We start from the raw sequence: 17572 nt of genomic DNA, 5'->3' as shown, positions 1-17572 counted from the left end.
CAGAGCTGGGTGGGGGTTGCCTGACATGTTGGCCAAGCTGCCCCCTGCAGGGTCCTCTGCCCCTGCTGTATTTCCTCCTCCAACAGCCCCATCACCCTACTGCCCACAACCCACAGCCCCCCTGCTGGCGGCCATCTCCAGACCACGGAGCACCTGCCTTGCTCCTATAAGCAAGGGTACCCTAGAGTGATCATCTGTCCCTGTCAGCAACACTGCTCGGCCAGGTCTTTTCTGGGAAGGACCATTGAAGGGCCCTGAGCCACTGGCAATGCAATTCTCCTGCTCCTACCACGACCTGCTTTTTCCCAGAACACACAGAGGGCGGCAAGGGGTCGAGGATGAGACAAGCTGTTACGGCCCAGGTGGGCTGGCCTCTTGCCCTTGGTCTCAGCCTCTACTGGGTCTTCTCTCTCTCTGGCCCCCTCTGTGTGACCTGAGTAGAAAGGCCTGCTAATCCTCCGAGGCTGTTCCGAAACATGGGCATGAGTGTCCAGCCACGTGCCTCAGTGTGCATGAAGTCCAGCAGCCCCACCAGTAAGAACTTGAGCCCTTGGCCGGCGCCGTGGCTTAACAGGCTAACCCTCCGCCTTGAGGCGCCAGCACACCGGGTTCTAGTCCCGGTTAGGGCACCGGATTCTATCCCGGTTGCCCCTCTTCCAGGCCAGCTCTCTGCTATGGCCCGGGAAGGCAGTGGAGGATGGCCCAAGTCCTTGGGCCCTGCACCCGCATGGGAGACCAGAAGCACCTGCCTCCTGGCTTCGGATCAGCGAGATGTGCCAGCCGCAGCGGCCATTGGAGGGTGAACCAACGGCAAAAAGGAAGACCTTTCTGTCTGTCTCTCTCTCTCTCACTATCCACTCTGCCTGTTAAAAAGAAAAAAAAAAAGAACTTGAGCCCTGCCTACAACTGAAGCTCTGAAGTCTGCTGGAAGGGTGGAAAGGCGGGCTGGGCCGGACTATGACAGATCTCACCAAGATGCTCTGCCCCTCTCCTGTAGAGAGCAGAACTGGGAAGACCTTTGGGCAGGAGAAACGTTTTGCTGGTGATGGAACCAGCCAAAGTCTTCTGCAAGCCGCACACTGCTCTTAGAGCTTTATAGTTAGATGGCGGCTCCAAAATTCACACCCCACAACCGCTCTGGGGCTCCAGGTCTTAGTTGTCCCCAAGGTGTTCACAGCTTCTCCCCTCCCTCAAGCGTGGCTGCCCCCTTCCCCATTCACTCCTCTGTTGCCTCACAGAGGGAAGAGCAGCCATTGGTGAGCGGATAGGCTGCGTGTTGAAATGCACATGGGAAGAGAAAGGAAGTGGAGAATACAAAAGAATCTTGAATGAAGTCCGGTGACCCCTCCTGTGTGCTTTCAAACTCACTACGATGGGAGTCATCGAGAGGGGGTAGTATTAGCGACAAGGTAAGACACAGAAATCAGGAGAAGAGAAGAATGCAAAATAGACTTCCCACGTGCACACATTTCCTCAATTATCTGCAACTAAAATACGAAAGTAGGGGCCGGCGCTGTGGCACAGTGGGTGAACACCCTGGCCTGAAGTGCCAGCATCCCATCTGGGTGCCGATTCGAGTCCCGGCTGCTCCACTTCCGAACCAGCTCTCTACTGTGGCCTGGGAAAGCAGTAGAAGATGGCCCAAGTCCTTGGGCCACTGCACTCGTGTGGAAGACCCAGAAGAAGCTCCTGGCTCCTGGCTTTGGATCGGTGCAGCTCTGGCTGTTGCGGCCAACTGGGGAGTGAACCATCAGATGGAAGACCTCTCTCTCTCTCTCTCTCTCTCTGACTTTCGAATAAATAAATAAATAAATAAATCTTTTTTTAAAAAATACGAAAATAATCTAATGGAGAAAGGACTTCCTTTACAACAAGTAGTGCCACAATGACTGGACAGTCACGTGCAACAGCAAAAACACGAGTTTGACCCTCTTTCATACCCTGCCTACACAGTCATTCAAAATGTACAACAGACTTTAATGTAAACTGAAAACTATAAGACATCACAAGGAAACAGCAGTGAAAAATGTATCTGACCTTGAGTTAGTCAAGGGTTTCTTATCTCCCAAGAGCAGGAGCCATAAAAGAAAAAAAAACCTGATTAATCAGATAAAGAACTTCTGTTCTTTGAAGGATACTATTATTAGAGTGAGAAGACAAGGTATAGATTGGGAGAAAATATTTGCAAATTATATATGTAATAAAGGGCTTGTATCCAGAATATACAAAGAACTCAATAACAATGTCAGGAAACTCAGTAACTCAATAACCAGAAAACAATGCAAACAAAAGTTGGGGAAAAGATCTGAAAATACATTCCACCAAAGAACACACAGAAACTGCAAAGCAGCACATGAAAAGGTCCTCAGTGTGATTACTCGCCGGGAAAAATACAAATTAAAGCTGTAATGAGCTAGCCCTACATACGTATCACCGTGACCAAGAAAAGTGACATTACCAAGCGCTGTTGGAAATCTTGCACTGCAGTGGCTGGGCAAACAGAGTAGCCACTTTGGAAATTAATCTGTCGGTTTCTTCTGAAGTTAAACACACACTTGCTGTGCAACCTAGTGATCCTATCCTAAGGATTTAAGCAACCAAAATGAAAACTCGGGTCCCCACACAAAACCTGTGCATGAATGTTTACAGCGGCGTTATCCAGAACCACCAAAAACTGGAGACCAGTATGGTACAGCCACCCAGTAGAATTCTCCACAGTAACAAGAGATGTGCTAACGGTAGCAACACATAGGTGAACCTCAGATATACCACGCTAAGCGGAAGAAGCCAAATGCAAAAGGCTATGCACTGTCCAATTCGTGATATTCTCTGTAGAGGTGGGGGTTTCACCCATGGCCGCCAGGGGCTAGGGCTGTTGGAAACTGATGACCACAAAGGATCCCAGGAGAATCTGACAGGTCTTTGATACCCTAATTGGAGTGGTCGTAACACAGTTGCGTATGTCTGCCAAAACACAGCACTGCAGAGTTAAGTGGGTGCATTTTACTGAATGTGGATTTTTTTTTCTTTCCTTTTTTTTTTTTTTTTTTTTTTGACAGGCAGAGTGGACAGTGAGAGAGAAAGGTCTTCCTTTTTGCCGTTGGTTCACCCTCCAATGGCCGCTATGGCCAGCACATCTCGCTGATCCGAAGCCAGGAGGCAGGTGCTTCTCCTGTCTCCCATGCGGGTGCAGGGCCCAAGGACTTGGGCCATCCTCCACTGCCTTCCCGGGCCATAGCAGAGAGCTGGCCTGGAAGAGGGGCAACCGGGACAGAATCCGGTGCCCTAACCGGGACTAGAACCCGCTGTGCCGGCGCCGCAGGCGGAGGATTAGCCTGTTAAGCCATGGCGCCGGCCTGAATGTGGATTTTATCTTGATTTTTTAGTGGAAAACAACACGAGTGGCGTCTCTGAACTCCCGCCTCCGATCTACAGACTCAGCCTCATCTCCTCTCACCCCTTCTCGGAGTGGGCCACGCCCCGGGGCAGCCTCTCCCATCCTCTCTCTTTGCAGGGCGGCCATGGGACCGAACGCACCCTCAGATTTTCAGGAAAGAACTGTCGGCTCAGCCTCAAGTTCACTTGGCCCACAGCCTCCTGCCGTTGCTCCTCCGGGCTCCTTCCCAGCCACCAAGCTGAGCGCACATCCAGCCTCTTAGCCCCCGGGCAATGACTGGGCACACGGGCCCGGCCACTTCTGCCCGGTGGGTGTTTCTCCTCACCATGGACCTGGGAGTGTGACCGCCAAAGGACCCTAAGCTAGAAGCTTGGACCCCAGGGTGGTGCTGCTGCCGCGCTGGGACTTTTAAGAGGTGGGGGCATGGTGGAAGGTTGTTAGGTGGGGGAGGGGCACTGCTCTCAGGAGAAACTGATGCCAGCTCACAGAGTGGATTGTAGCTCAGCTCAACTCTCTTACTCCCTATCTCGCCTTCTCCTTCCCCTCCCAAGTGCTCCCCCGAGGATGCCATCTGCTGCTGATGTGGCCACAAGACCTTTGCCAAGAGCTGAGCAGACGCCGGCATCAGGCTCTGGGGCCTCCAAAGCTGCGGGCTAACCAGAGCTCTTTTCTGTGTAAAGCCCCCACCCAGCCTTGGGGGTTTAAGCAACACAGAATGGACGGATCCCCTCCTCCAGTGGGCGACCTCTGTGCCAGCGCTCCTATGGGACGCGCCAGGGCTTCGTCAGCTCTCATTGCTCCCTGTCCAGTGGGGCAGACAGACCCGGATGTACAGTGAAATGTCGAGGAGGGGACAGCCCTGTGGCACGGCAGGTAAAGCTGCCGCCTATGACCCTGGCATCCTATACAGGCACCAGTTCAAGTCCCCACTGTTCCACTTCTAAGTCAGCTCCCTGCCAATGGCCTGGGAAAACAGCGGAAGATGGCACAAGTGCTAGAGCCCTTGCAACCACATAGGAGACCGGGAGGAAGCTTCTGGCTCCTGGCTTTAACGTGGCCCAACCCTAGCCGTTGTGGCTATTTGGAGAGTGCACCCGTGGACGGAAGGCCTTCCTCTCTTGGTCTTTCCTTCTCTCTGTGTAACTCTGCCTTTCGAATAAAATAAATAAATCTCTAGAACAAAAAGCTAAGTAAACAGAAACTAAACAAGTGCACCGAGAAAGGAAAGCAAAACAAAGCTCCAGGGCAGACTAGCACACCATGCAAACGACAGCTTAAACACATGCCATTTTCTCCTTTTCCTTCCAAATGCCTCTAAAATTACAGTCAGGAAGCTTTTTTTGAACCAACTGGTTAAGAAAATGTCGGGAGAAATGACAGCAGCCAAGAAAATAACGACCAAATTTTGGAAGTTGAGAAACATCCGGGGACAGAAGTGACTTTGTAGAGTGGAGAAAGTGAAATACGAGCTGCAGGGGCAAAGCGCACGAGGACAGACACCGGTCAGGTGCCGGGCCACTCAGTGCCGGGGGCTCCAGGTAGGGCTGGGAAGAGCAGGCTGCTGGAGCCTTGAAACCACGTCCCCACTGTATGGTTTCCCCATCCCAGCTTTAAGAAAAAAAGGATTACTCATAAAAAAATAAATGGTTGAGAAGCCCAGCTCAAGGCTTGGGGATCCATGGTCCCCTGGCAGGTGCGATGTGGCACGGTACTCCCAACAGGGAGATTAAAGCACCAGCTGAATGTGAGGCATTCTCTCTCTCTCTCTCTCTCTCTCTCTCTCTCTCTCTCTTTCAAATAAATAAACACATCTTTTAAAAAAAAAAAAAACAGATAGGGGCAGCCATTACTGCTCTTGCACTCTCTCTCTCTCTCTGCCTTTCAAACTAATTATTGAAAACACGTTTTCTAATGCAGTGCCATTTCATCGCCTCCATTGTGTCCGGCTGGTCTCGCAGATCGGTGTGGGGGACGGGGACTACTGGGGTCCATGCTGCAGCCCGGCTACCACACACCCTTTCTCAAGAAGTTCCCTAAAGTGATGCTCCACCAGAACAGAGAAGCCAGCCAGGCACAGAGCCAGCGAGAGGAAAGGCAAGCCTCACACGGGACAGTGGGCCGGGGAATGCCCAGGAGGACAGCGATGAGGGGCCCTGAGACGGAGCCGCGGGCCAGTGTGGGCACAGCACCAGGAGACCCTGGCAGGATGCCTCCGAGCTACATGTGAAGCAGCCACCTTCAGTCGGGTCAGAGATTTTCTATGCCGTCAGAATTTGAGGATGAATCATTGACAGGTGCGTACAAAAGTAAGCACAGAGGTAACCATTAACTGCAGGGAAAACAAAAGGCTCTACGAGAAAGGGGAGGCTGCAATGAACAGTGCCTGGCTCAGCGTCAGGGATATTTACGGGGCTACGCTGATGGCAGACAGCAGCCAGTGATGTGACAACAAGGAAGGGAGGGAGTAGGGATATGCATCATCTGAGTGGTGAGCTGGGATCTTCACGGTAGAAAGTCGACGGCATGTAAAACAGAAAAACAAAGAAAGAGAAGTTCGACAGCGAAAAGAATTGAGAGCGTCTGTGTTTAGGCAGGACATCAGAAATGCAGGACGATGGGGCAAACTTGGCTGATTTTCATTAGAAGCCTAATCCTACTGTTTGACTTCTTAGCCATGCACAAACAGAGCTCGATAAAGATAAAATTGCATTTTAAAATAGAAAGATTCCACTCGTCAAACAAATCCTTCTACCAGCATGCAGTGGAGAGCAGCGTATATTTGTTAGCAGCATCTAGCTGATATAATTTTAGAAGACAGTAACCGGGATGAGTAATTGAAGCCCACCAGGCAGCCTCGATCTATCTACTCTACAGCGGTGCCCTCCCTCTTACCTCACTACAGAAATGCATCAAATGCTCATTAAGTCAGGCACCACTAATTGCTTTTTGACAGACTGCCAGTTTTGTGGCAAGATACCAAAGACAGAGACAAAACCAGCTCCAGCCATGACAGCCCTTTAAAGCCTCTAGCCCGAGAAGGATGTAAGAGCCCATGAAAAACCATCTGATCTCTGAAAGATCTGCAGAGGCAGGGGCTCCGTGAACATAAGTATCGCCACGGATGCTTTTCAAACCCTTCCTGAGAAACAGGGGGGCTTCTGAGGCCCCTTGCCCAAAGTCGGGTATGGTCAGAAGTCGGATCACAAGACTTAGAAATCAATTTTCCCTTCTTTTCTCTAATATGCTCTTCCCGCTTTTTGGGTGGATGGATGGATGGGTGGGGGTGGATAGATGAGTCGGGTGGATGGATGAATGGGTGGGTGGATGGATGGGTGGGTGGGTGGGTGGATGGGTGGGTGGATGGATGGGTGGGTGGGTGGGTGTACAGATGGGTAGATGGATGGGTGGAGGGGATAGATGGGTGGATAGATGGATGAATGGGAGGGTATATGGATGGGTGGGGGTGGGTAGGTGGGTAAATAGATGGGTGGGTGGGGGAGGGGTGGAGGCGGATGGATGGATTGACAATGGATGGATGGAGGTGTGCAGGAGGATCATATATAGATAAAGTCTCTCAGAGGCATGATCACACACTGTCAGTTCTGTTTTTATGATTTTGGTTTACTTATTTATGCCAGTCACATCAGAACTATACAGCAAATGAACACTGGCTATTTCTAAACAGTCTGATAGCACCGAAAAGCACTCATTTTGGAAAACAAAATAGGCATTCAATATTGCTGCGGCTAAATCATTTTTGACACTCATCTTTGGAAATTCACTTTGGAGCTGAGACTACGATGTTTAGAATAAACGTATCACGCCAAATCTTCATTTGGTAGCAGGGTGGGAGGAGGGCAGGTGAGAGGCTATGGTTTGTAGAGCCAGCCAGATTCTGTTGTTTCAAATTGTTACATGCACTTAGAAGAGTCGTAAACATTGTTTAAGTTCCGTCTAAATGAGCCTGTGATGGAAAGAATCCTGCAGTATCAGCATGGCACTGGGAAGCCAAGCCTCGTGCCCCCACCCCCACCCCAGCTACCTGCTGTGTCAGGTCGCACTGGGATCCTACGACGTCCTTGCTCACCTCTGCTTGGAGCAAGGACACTTCCTAAGCCTTACGGAATCACTCAGAAGAGTTCAGGGTTCCAGCGGGCTAGAAACAAAAGCCCAGGAATGGTGCTTCCCAGCCCCAAATAAAAGAGTCTTTCCAGGGAGAAGGGCTGAGCGTGTGAAGTGACACCGAGACACTCATTTCTGGCAGCAGCCCCAGGGACAATCTGTCAGAGGAGCGTAAGGTGGCAGAGAGGGAGGGGGAGGAGGAGCAGCAGCCGTCTGGGGGCCGTGGGGGCGACAGGAGACACATGGATGATCTGTGGGGCGGGGAAGCCCCCCGCTCCCCGCTCTGACCATCTGCTCTGGCTGCTCGGGCAGGTGGGCACCGTGAAGCTTGGGGACTGGCGACCGGACCAGCAAACAAAGCCAAATGAGCCGGCTGTCCCCAGGGAACAAGGAATAAACCGCTACGGAAGGCTCCCTTTCGGAAAGTGGCCGGGTCCCGCCGCTGGGGCTTCACCTGGCTGAGCGAAGCCCCGCCTGGCCCTGCCACTGAAATCCCAGCTAACAACGGCCACGGGTCTCCGTGGAGCCGCAGCCTACGTCAAGGACAGAAGGGGGGAAATCCACCGTTCCTGCATTACAGAAACCTCCATCGCGCTCAGCGGGAGCCTCGTTTGGGCTGTAGCACGCAGCACAAGAACAGGTGCTTGGCCTAGAGACGGCTTCTCCAGCCGCTTCCCAAATCCAGGTGGCTGCACCACCACCCCCTGTGGAATTTGCATCTGCCCTCAAAGGCTCCCTCCTCTGGGGCCACCCTGAGCTCAGTGAGGGCCCAGGCAGAGAGATCATCTTCATCAATGATGCCAGAGCGGGGGAGGCAGAAACTGTCCAAATCTGTGGCAGATGATTGGCTTCCAAGGCCCGGCGGCCTCCGTTCTGACTCCAAGGAGACTGTACTGCTTCCCCAGATGGGTAGGAGGATGTGGAGGGGAGAACAGGAAAGAGAGGCCAGGCAGTGGGCTGTGGGGCCGCATCCTGCAAGCCCCGGTGCGGCTCGGTCAAGGATGCCCAGGGCGGTGAGTTCTGCACGCTCACCCCCTCCTTGGGCCGGCCTGGGAACTGCAGCCTCTTTGGAAGCAGAGGATTCAAACAGGTTTTATCTCTGCAGTTTCTGTGACATGTGGTCAACAGTGGTCCAGAAATATTAAATGGAAAATTCCAGAAATAACCCATAAGCTTTCAACACTGTTTACTGCGGTCTGTCGCTATAATTGTTCTAGTTTATTAGTAGCTATTGTTGTTCATCTCTTACTCAGCCTAATGTATATTGTTAATATTTCTGTTTATTGTTTTCATTTACTTGAAAGGCAGAGCCAGAGGGAGAGAGGGAGGGAGATCTTCCCTCCATGGGTTTACTCCCCCAAATGCCTGCAATACTCGGGGCTCAAGTGGGCTGAAGATAGGGGTCCAGGACTCCACCATTGTGGAGCCCAAGCATTTAAGCCATCATTTGTCACCTCCCATGATGTATTAGCAAGAAGCAGTATCAGAAACAGAGGAGCCAGGACTCAAACCGGGCACTCAAACAGAGGTCATGGACACCCCTGGCGGCAGCTTAACCCACTGCACCACAGCACCTGTCCCGTGGTTGACAATCCGGGCTTTATCATAGGTGTGTGCTTATGTGGGAAGAAAACATAGCACATATATGTGGGGTTCAGTAGTATCCACAGTTTTGGGGAATCCCTGGCGGGGAGGCCTTAGAACATATTCCCCAGGGTCGGGGGATGCTGTATACCCTCGGCAGTTCCTGCATTAGCTCGAACCTTTTGCCTCCTGGGGAGCAGGTCCTTCAGCAGCAGAAATTCCTGACTCAGAGCGAGAGCTGCAGGCTGCCGTGAGAGCCCCACCCACCCAGCCACCCACATCAGGCCGGCTTCTCCACTTGCCGATCCTCCCCCAAAGCCCTGCGACACCGGGCGGCATCCTCTGGCCTGTCGGGAACAAGCTATCATGTTGGCCACTAATGCAGAAGGAAAAGGACAAGGAACACGGCCGGTGCCAAGCCGAGCTGTTCTTGGAGAGACGTCAGGGTGGGACACGTCACTGGTGAGGTCTCTGGCTGCTGGCAACACACAAGAACGGAGACCCCAGGAGGGAACACGTCAGAAATAAGGGTGAGGTGATAGGATGCATTCTGTACCTTTGGCTGGGATTGGATCCCATCCTTGCTGCCCTAATACAGACAAAACACTGCGGTCCGTTCATCAGAGAAGTCGCTGCCCTGCTGCAAGGTGTGCAATACCCACTCCTCTAAGAGACAGGGCCCCTGCAAATGGCACTCACTGAGGGGCACCGAGGAGCCACCCCACCCCACCCTGAGATCCCACTAGGAGGCCAGGGGTGTTTGTTACTGGAAGGGGTTTTCCCTTGCGAGGAGGTAACCCGGGTTCCATTTGCCCAGGAAGCAGAGGGACCCAGGCCCACACTGCACACAAACCCTGTTCACACCTCCCTTGGTCCACATACAGTGGCCTGGGCTGATGGGGTACACTGGGAGCCCCTGCATGGGTAGGGAACCCCTTTTCTGCCAAGGGTCATTTAGATATTTATCACATCATTCACGGTCCACACAAAATTATTAACCTAAAAATTAGCCTGCTAGAGATTGACTGAATGTTCGGTGCAGCCTGCAATTGCCTCGGCAGGGCCACACCGATGATTTCAAGGGCCTTATACAGCCCACAGGCAGGAAGCTCCCCAGCCCTGCTCTACAGGAAAGACACTGAGAGGTTGGGCCCTCAGTGGTTCTAGGCTCACATTAAAATCACCCGAAAGCCCTAAAACGAATTAGCAGGGCGGGAGCCAGGGCATCCAGGTGACTGCCATGTGCGGCCTGGTGGCAAAGCCCCGACAGGCTGCTCTCCCAGGAGCCTTCGACTGCTCACACACACAGCAGGTGCACACTGGGCACTTTCTGTCACCTCGCTCAGTCTGGAAGGAGGAGCAACGGGGGTCCTGGAAGGACTGGATGGTTGTCAAGGCCTCAGGAGCCTGGAAATGATCCAGAACTCATCAACAAAAACACCTGCAGGGACAAGCAATTAGGGCTGTTGGGGGAGGGGGAGTGGGGCGGGGGGTGGGCCCTTCTCCAGGCAGTCAGCCTCTGGGAGCCCCAGTCTCCCAAGTGTGTTACTCTGCAGATCTGTGCTCCGGTATCCAAACCTGGGAGGGCTCTGTCACTTGCAGTTGTGTGGCCTTGGGCAGAGAACTTCACCCCTCTGTACCCGTTACATCATTCACAAATAGGGATACTAAGAATGGGGTTGGCTGGCGCCACGGCTCACTAGGCTAATCCTCCGCCTGCAGCGCCGGCACTCCGAGTTCTAGTCCTGGTCGGAGCGCCAGATTCTGTCCCGGTTGCTCCTCTTCCAGTCCAGCTCTCTGCTATGGCCCGGGAGTGCAGTGGAGGATGGCCCGAGTGCTTGGGCCCTGCACCTGCATGGGAGACCAGGAGGAAGCTCCTGGCTTCTGGCTTCAGATCCACACAGCTCCAGCCTTTGAGGCCAACTGGGGAGTGAACCAGCAGATGGAAGACTGACCTCCCTCTCTCTCTCTGTCTCTGTCTCTGTCTCTTTGTGACTCTGCCTCTCAAATAATAAACAAATAAATCTTTAAAAAAATAACAGAAATCATCCATAAGGAAGATTCTTGGGGCTAAATAAATTGGGACACGCTAGGCAAAAGGATGCCAGGTGTCTTTTCCCGCAAGACTTCTCAGAATGACAGTGTTAACAGTGGGAACAGCACGACCAGCTCCACAGGTGGAGAGTACTCAGTGAGAGCATGTGCCCAGTGGACAGCTGGACAAGTGTCACCTGTGGGCACGGCTGACAAGCACGGGGAACGCGCACGTCGCGGGGCGGACGGGCAGCCTCTGCTCCTGTGCGGTTAGCGCCTTGCGGAACGAGTGCCCCAGGGAAGTGCACCCCGGAGCAAGTCACCGGTACAGGACGACCCCATGCTTGCCAACCGGAGCCAGGGGGACAGCAGCAGGGACAGTGCAGGGGGAGGGGAGGTGCTGAGACAGACGTGGGGGGACTCCTCTCTCCCCCCCACCCCAGCTTTCACACTGCTTGGGGAGATGTCCCTGCTGTAGGGGCAGGAGTCTGCGACTCGACTCTCGATGCTGCCTCTCCCTAGCTGAGGGACCCTGGCCAGGTCGCCTGGCGCCTCTGAATCCAGTACCTCTTTCTCGGTAGCGATGGGGTGTGGGCCATAAACCCGAGTTTCTAAGGTTCCTTCTGGTTCCAGGATTCCATGCCAATGGGTGTTTCTGCCAAGCTGGAGGAGGTAAAGGAAGAGAAATAGCATGTGGGTCCCAGTGCCTCTGAACCGGGATCTGATTCCAGAACTACCTGGGGACAGTTCCCAAAGGGGTTCTACACCTGCTCACGACGCATTCCTTGATGCTGAGAAAAATGGTGATGTGCCAAGGCAGACTCACAGCATGAGGGAGTGGGAGAGAGAGAGAGAGAGAGAGAGAGAGAGAGAGAGAGAGAGAGAGGCAGTCGCCTTAACCCCTTGTGTATCTGAAGAGACCATTAAACCTGCAGTGCCAACGGACAAATCGTTATTTTCCAAACTACACATCAGTTTCCCACGGTGTCAGGAAAGATTTTCCATTCTAGCAGGTGCAAATGTGGTCTTGGGATTAGAATGCCGAAGCTGACATTTCATTTCAGTAAAGTGCAGATGACGGGGGTGGGGTAAAGGACAGCACAGCTGACAACAGGAGTGTCTCCAAAGCCCAGTAACACGGTCGCCATGCGAGTCCCTCCCCTCCCTCTCTACCTCTGATGTCCTCCACAGCCGGGGTGCTACCCTTTCCCACCCGGGGAATCGGGGAGCCTCATCCTGGCAGCCCCAAAGAGACAACAGACACCAGGCTGGGTGCGAGGATGGGTGTCCAATCTAACCTGGCCCAGCGCTCCAGCCGGATTTCGCTCTAGGCCTAATTGCAATACTTCCCCTGAACCCATTCGCAGAGTAACAATTACCCTCCACTTAACACATTAGGCCACTAGGAGCCGGAATGACCTACATGGGAGCTCAATGTCTACACTGCGCAGCGTCTCCCCTGGTCAGAGGCTGAGCACTGGCCGTGGGCCCTTTGTCCTGCCCCTGTCCTTAATTTCCTGCTGTCTACCGTCCCTCTGATAAGTGCCGCAAGGGGGAAAGGCGCTATTTCATTGCTCTAAAGCTGTCACACAAGCCAGTGGGGAGGTTCTCTCTCCCCAGCCCCTCCGTTCTTCTGGCTCAAGGTTGTGTTACTTGGTTACTGACGGAGCTGCAAAGGAGGCAGCGGCTCCCTGCGGACAGCAGAGCAGGCTTCGTTCAGCAGGTGCAGGAGGAGGGGCCAACAGGGCGTGGGCGCTCGGGGTCGGCTGCTGACTGCAGGCGGCAGCCAAGCCGAGCAGGTCCTGTGAGGCATTCAAAGGCGGGGAGGGGAGGACAAGCCCCCAAGGGGTGGACAAAATCAACGACTGTTCTAGACGACACGTTTCCTGCTGCCGTGGCCAGTGTTGCTTGGATCCCCTTCTGCTAGCCGCAGCAGAGACAGGTGTTCCCGAGGCGGATGGGGCACGTCCGCGTGCTCCCCAGACTGACTGAGGGAGAGGATAGGGGCCAAGGCTTGACAGAGAAATGCAACAAAGGGGCTTCCACTGTGCTTGGTCGACCGTGTCAGAGAGGCAACCTGACGTGCCAACTCAGGTCGCCTTGGAGGGAGACGGCCGGGCAGCTGGTCCTCCAGGAATAGCCTGTGCTGTGCTAGTGCTTCCAAAACTGAACAGAAACCAAAAACCGGGTCGGTGCTGTGGTGTAGGAGGTAAAGCCTCCACCTGCAGTGCCGGCATCCCATATGCACGCCAGTTCCGAATCCTGGCTGCTCCACTTGCAATTTAGTTCTCTTCTATGGCCTGGGAAAGCAGTAGAAGATGGCCCAAGTCCTTAGGACCCAGCACCCACGTGGGAGACCTGGATGAAGCTCCTGGCTCCTGGCTTCAGCCTGGCCCAGCCCCAGCCATTACAGCCATTTAGGGAGTGAACCAGCAGATGGAAGATATCTCTCTCTCTCTCTCCCTCTCACCCTCCCTCCCTCTCTCTCTCTCTCTCTAACTCTGCCTTTCAAATAAATAGAAGAGGAGGAGGAGGAAGAAACCAAAAACCACACGTGCCCCATCCAGGTCTCCTGGGAAGGGTGGGGAGGAGGTGCTGGGAGCCAGGGCTTCGTTCATCATGGGCTAGAAAACAGTGGTTAGTTTTCTAAATGATACATGAATTGGACCTTAACAGTTTGAAAACTTCTACAAGATGATAGGGGACCAGGGGAAGGAATCTGAGGGCACAGTGGGCACCCTGGCTCCTCCTTCTCCCTCTTTTTCTACAAACCACTGGGGAATGTTGATTTTGGTTGTTGTTTTTAAGATTGATTGATTTAAAGGCAGAATGACAGAGGCGGGGGGAGGGGGGAATTGGTTCACTCCCCAAACGTTCACAATGGACAGGCCTGGGTCAGACTGCAGCCAGGAGCCAGGAGCTCTATCTGGGTCTCCCACGTGGGTGGCAGGGGCCCAAGTGCTTAGACCATCACCCACTGCCTTCCCAGGCGCTTCAGCAGGAAGCTAACTGCACTCCATCCAATGTAGGATGTGAGCATCCCACGCAGGAACGGAACCCCCTGCACAATGCCCACCCCGAGGGGTCACTGGCTTTTAAGCCAGAGGGGGCAACAGGCAGTGTAGCAACAGTGTCACCAGAAGAGCGGAGTTCCCCTGAGCTCAGTTCCCCTGCCTCCCTCGCCCCACAACCACCTCTCCTGTGTCAGCTAATGGAGGGAGCAGAGACCCACCCTCCTCCTGAGGAGCTACACAGAGAAGCCTAAAGAGACGCTGACTCCCAGACCGGCTGGGACGCCGCTGGCTCAGTTCCACGCAGGCTCTGGTTACAGAGCTGCAGGACACAGAATCCAGGCCCCTTCATGACCAACATCTCAAAAGGAGACGAATTCAGTGGGAGCCCCCGGCTTCCACCCTTCCAAGCAGCTGTCTGCTACCTGACTGAGTGGCTTAGGTCATCACCCATCTCCAGGGCTCACCCCACCTTCGAAACAGATTCTGGACGTTGGCTTTGCACTGGCAGATTGGAAATCAGCTAATATGAAGGACAGACCGGGCCAGTCCAGCCCACAGAGAAAGCTACTTGGGAATTCGCTTTCCTTTTTCCCATTGTCTGAAACCGTGGGAGGGAGGGAGGGAGGGAGGGAGGAAGGGAGGGATGTGTGTGTGTGTGTGTGTGTGATGCGTGCCCCTACTTGGGAAAGGGTGCGGGAAGGGAGGCTGAAGGATTGATTATGCCTTATTAAACCATTGGGACAGAGGCTGAATCATCACAGTCAAAAAAATAAGTCGCTGCTGCTGGATGCGACACAACTCCCTTCTGCCCAGCAGTCAGTCCAGCAGGTGCGACTGCCCAGGCAGGGGACCGGCTGCCTGGCCCACGGCGCCTCCCTCGGAGCTGGGAAACCCTGGGGAAGTCGGAGCCAGCGGCTCCTCGAACCGCACCGTGGGACCCAGGTGCTGGCTCAGACAGGCCCCCGCACGCAGAGGCGCCGCTCCCCCACCCCTTTCCCCCGTAGCGTTGCCCTGCACCCTGGCCCACGGTAAACGTAGCTTTGTAAACTCCAGGCTGAGAAAGCCACGAAGGTCCTGAGCGGCTCGGGCTCTGCCCCGCCGCCACGCCAGCTGCTGGTGAGCGGCAGTGATTCCCGGAGACCGGGGGGAAGCGGCGCGGGTCCTGGCCAGGAGACTCCGAGGCCCTGAAGTCGCTTTTCCCCTCTGGCCCCCCGCCCGGGGGTCCCCTCTCTCCGCCGCGGCTGCCCGCAGCCACCGGCCAGATTCTCCACCTGTCTCACCCGGGTCCTCCTCCAGGACCGGGCGGGCGGAGCGAAGCTACGGTGACGTAACGCGAGGGGGGCGTGGGGAACTGTGGCGAGGGGCCCGGGCCGGCTGGGCCAGTCCAAGCCGCGCAGCCACCGGCGCGCGCGCGCTCGCTCCTAAGGCCACCGGCGCCCCGAGCGCCTGCCCACCGCTGGGTGCCAGAGGTTTGCGGGCCGAGAGTGCTCTGGAACGCACGAGGGGCGAGCAGAAGCCGGCGCGAGGGGGCTGTGGGGCCCGGAACCCCGGACACCTAGCACCAGGTACTGGCCAAGCTGCTTCGCGCCCGGGCGCCGGCTGGGTCGGAGACAGCCAACCGCAGGGTGCCAGTGAGCCGAGCCAGCCGATTGCAGCGGAAAAGCGAAGGTGAGGTGTGCGAGTGTGCCCGTGGGAGAGAGAGAGAGAGAGAGATTTGGAGAGAGCGAGAATCGTACCTGGGCACCTGTGTGCATCTTCGCTGGTGGCGGGCGATGCGCCCATAGCTGCGCCTTAGCGTGGGACCCGGTGCCCTTTGGGGGTGACTTGTGGAAATGAACCACAGCGGTCTCCCGACCTGAGTAGGGGCTGCGGGCTGTGTTTGCTGGGATGGACTTGTCCGCATAGCCTCGCGCCCGCGTTCGTGGCGAGTGCCCCTCGGCCCGGGTGTCCATCCAGGTGGTGGCTGCTAAGGGGACAACTTCCCTCCCGGTCCGAGGCAAGCGAGGCCGGCGGGGAGACACGGCAGGTGGCGGCCAGTGGCTCTTCCGGGGCGCGCACCCAGAGATCCCACGCAGGTGCCACCCCGGGGCAGGCGGCGGAAGCGGAGGGAAGGAAAGAGGGGCTGCTCTGTTCTTCCTCGTCCGGCTGGGCCTTGAACGATCTGGGTCTGCACCAACCCCCGCCGCCGCAGCCGCCGCCCCCAGCCCGCCCGGCAGCCGGGACAGTTTGCCTGGGTTTGGAGAGAACCTAGCAGACTGCATGGCCCGCGCCCGGGAGCCGCCCGCCAAGCCCCTAGGCGACCGTCGTCCGCCCCCAGCTGTCCGTCCGCGGCAGCTCAGCCCCGTTGGCGTTCAGGGTGCTGCACCACAACCTCCGCTCCCTCCCCTCGGGGGTGCTCCCTCGGCTGGGGCGGCGGAGGTATCTGTGCCCGCGGAGCTGTCCTGCCGCTCGCCTCCCCGCTGCCGGCGCCCATCCCCTCCAGCCGCGCCGCCCCCCGGCTTCTCCCGGGCGCTCCAGCCCCCGCAGGTGGCCCGCACGCTCCCTGCCCGGGCAGTCACGCTCCAGCCGGGTTCAGCAGACCGGAGGGACACGGGGGTGGGGACAGAACGTGGGAAAGACGCTGGGGAGACAGGAGGAACGGACGCTGCGTAGGACTTGGACCCGCGCCGATGCCGGGTCCCTCTCCCAACACAGGTTTCTTGGGCAGCCCAGCATGGCCCCTCTGGGCGGCGGAGGCTGTGAGTGGCGACGCTGCCCCCACCCTCCTCCCCAGCAGAGCCGGGACCCAGTCTCAGAGGAAACTGACAACCAGGGAGCGCTTCAGTAGCCAGCAATCCCGGGCTGCGAAATAGAGCGAGCCGAAAATCCAACTTCCTCGTACATGTAATTTAACCAGAAATCAGCAAGTCTCGGACCCACTGTCTGTGGAACCAAAAGCAGCAGAAGTCACTGGGGGACCTTAGACGGCTGACTTCTTGGGTAAATAAACCACCACCCACCCTAATTGCTTCCTCGGCTCCCCTCCCTGCATCTCTGCCAGCATCTCCAAGGCGCGGCCCCTGCCGGTTGCTGCCCCTCGCAAAGTGGGGATGCGTGGCTTCTCAGCCTTCTCAGGAAAAAAAAACAAAAAAACAAAAAAAAAAAACAAAAAACCTGTCGTCATACGCTCAGGTCCACTTTGGCAGGACTCCAGCCACAAAGGGCAGAGTTAGGGCTGGAGAGCAGCATCCGAGGCTCCTGCATAGCCCAGCACAACCACCCATCCCTGGCCAGTAGCCCCAGGTAGGGCTTCTGCAGGCCAGGGGTCTCCGTTGTCCCCAGCCCCTGCAGTGCAGCCATTCATGGCACAGAGATGGGACCCCCGAGGACGCCCGGGATTCACGTGCACCCTGAGCGCAGGCAGCTTAAGCAGGAGTCCGGG

At 55.7% G+C, this 17572-nt stretch overlaps 1 protein-coding gene across 1 annotated transcript in view; it reads right to left on the bottom strand.

Annotated features, from left to right (window-relative positions):
- SLC39A11 (solute carrier family 39 member 11) overlaps positions 1 to 11752 on the bottom strand; it is a 412593-nt gene extending 400841 nt beyond the window's left edge. Inside the window, exon 1 of the mRNA XM_062216930.1 lies at positions 11705 to 11752. The gene's annotated coding sequence lies outside the window, so the exon portion shown is untranslated. The remainder of the gene's footprint in view (positions 1 to 11704) is intronic.
- Positions 11753 to 17572: the final 5820 nt, after the last annotated feature.

The sequence above is a fragment of the Lepus europaeus genome, chromosome 18, assembly GCF_033115175.1.
Source record: "Lepus europaeus isolate LE1 chromosome 18, mLepTim1.pri, whole genome shotgun sequence".
Taxonomy (NCBI): Eukaryota; Metazoa; Chordata; class Mammalia; order Lagomorpha; family Leporidae; genus Lepus; species Lepus europaeus.
Note: the sequence above shows the minus strand (reverse complement) of the source record. Positions and strands in the feature narration are given on the sequence as shown.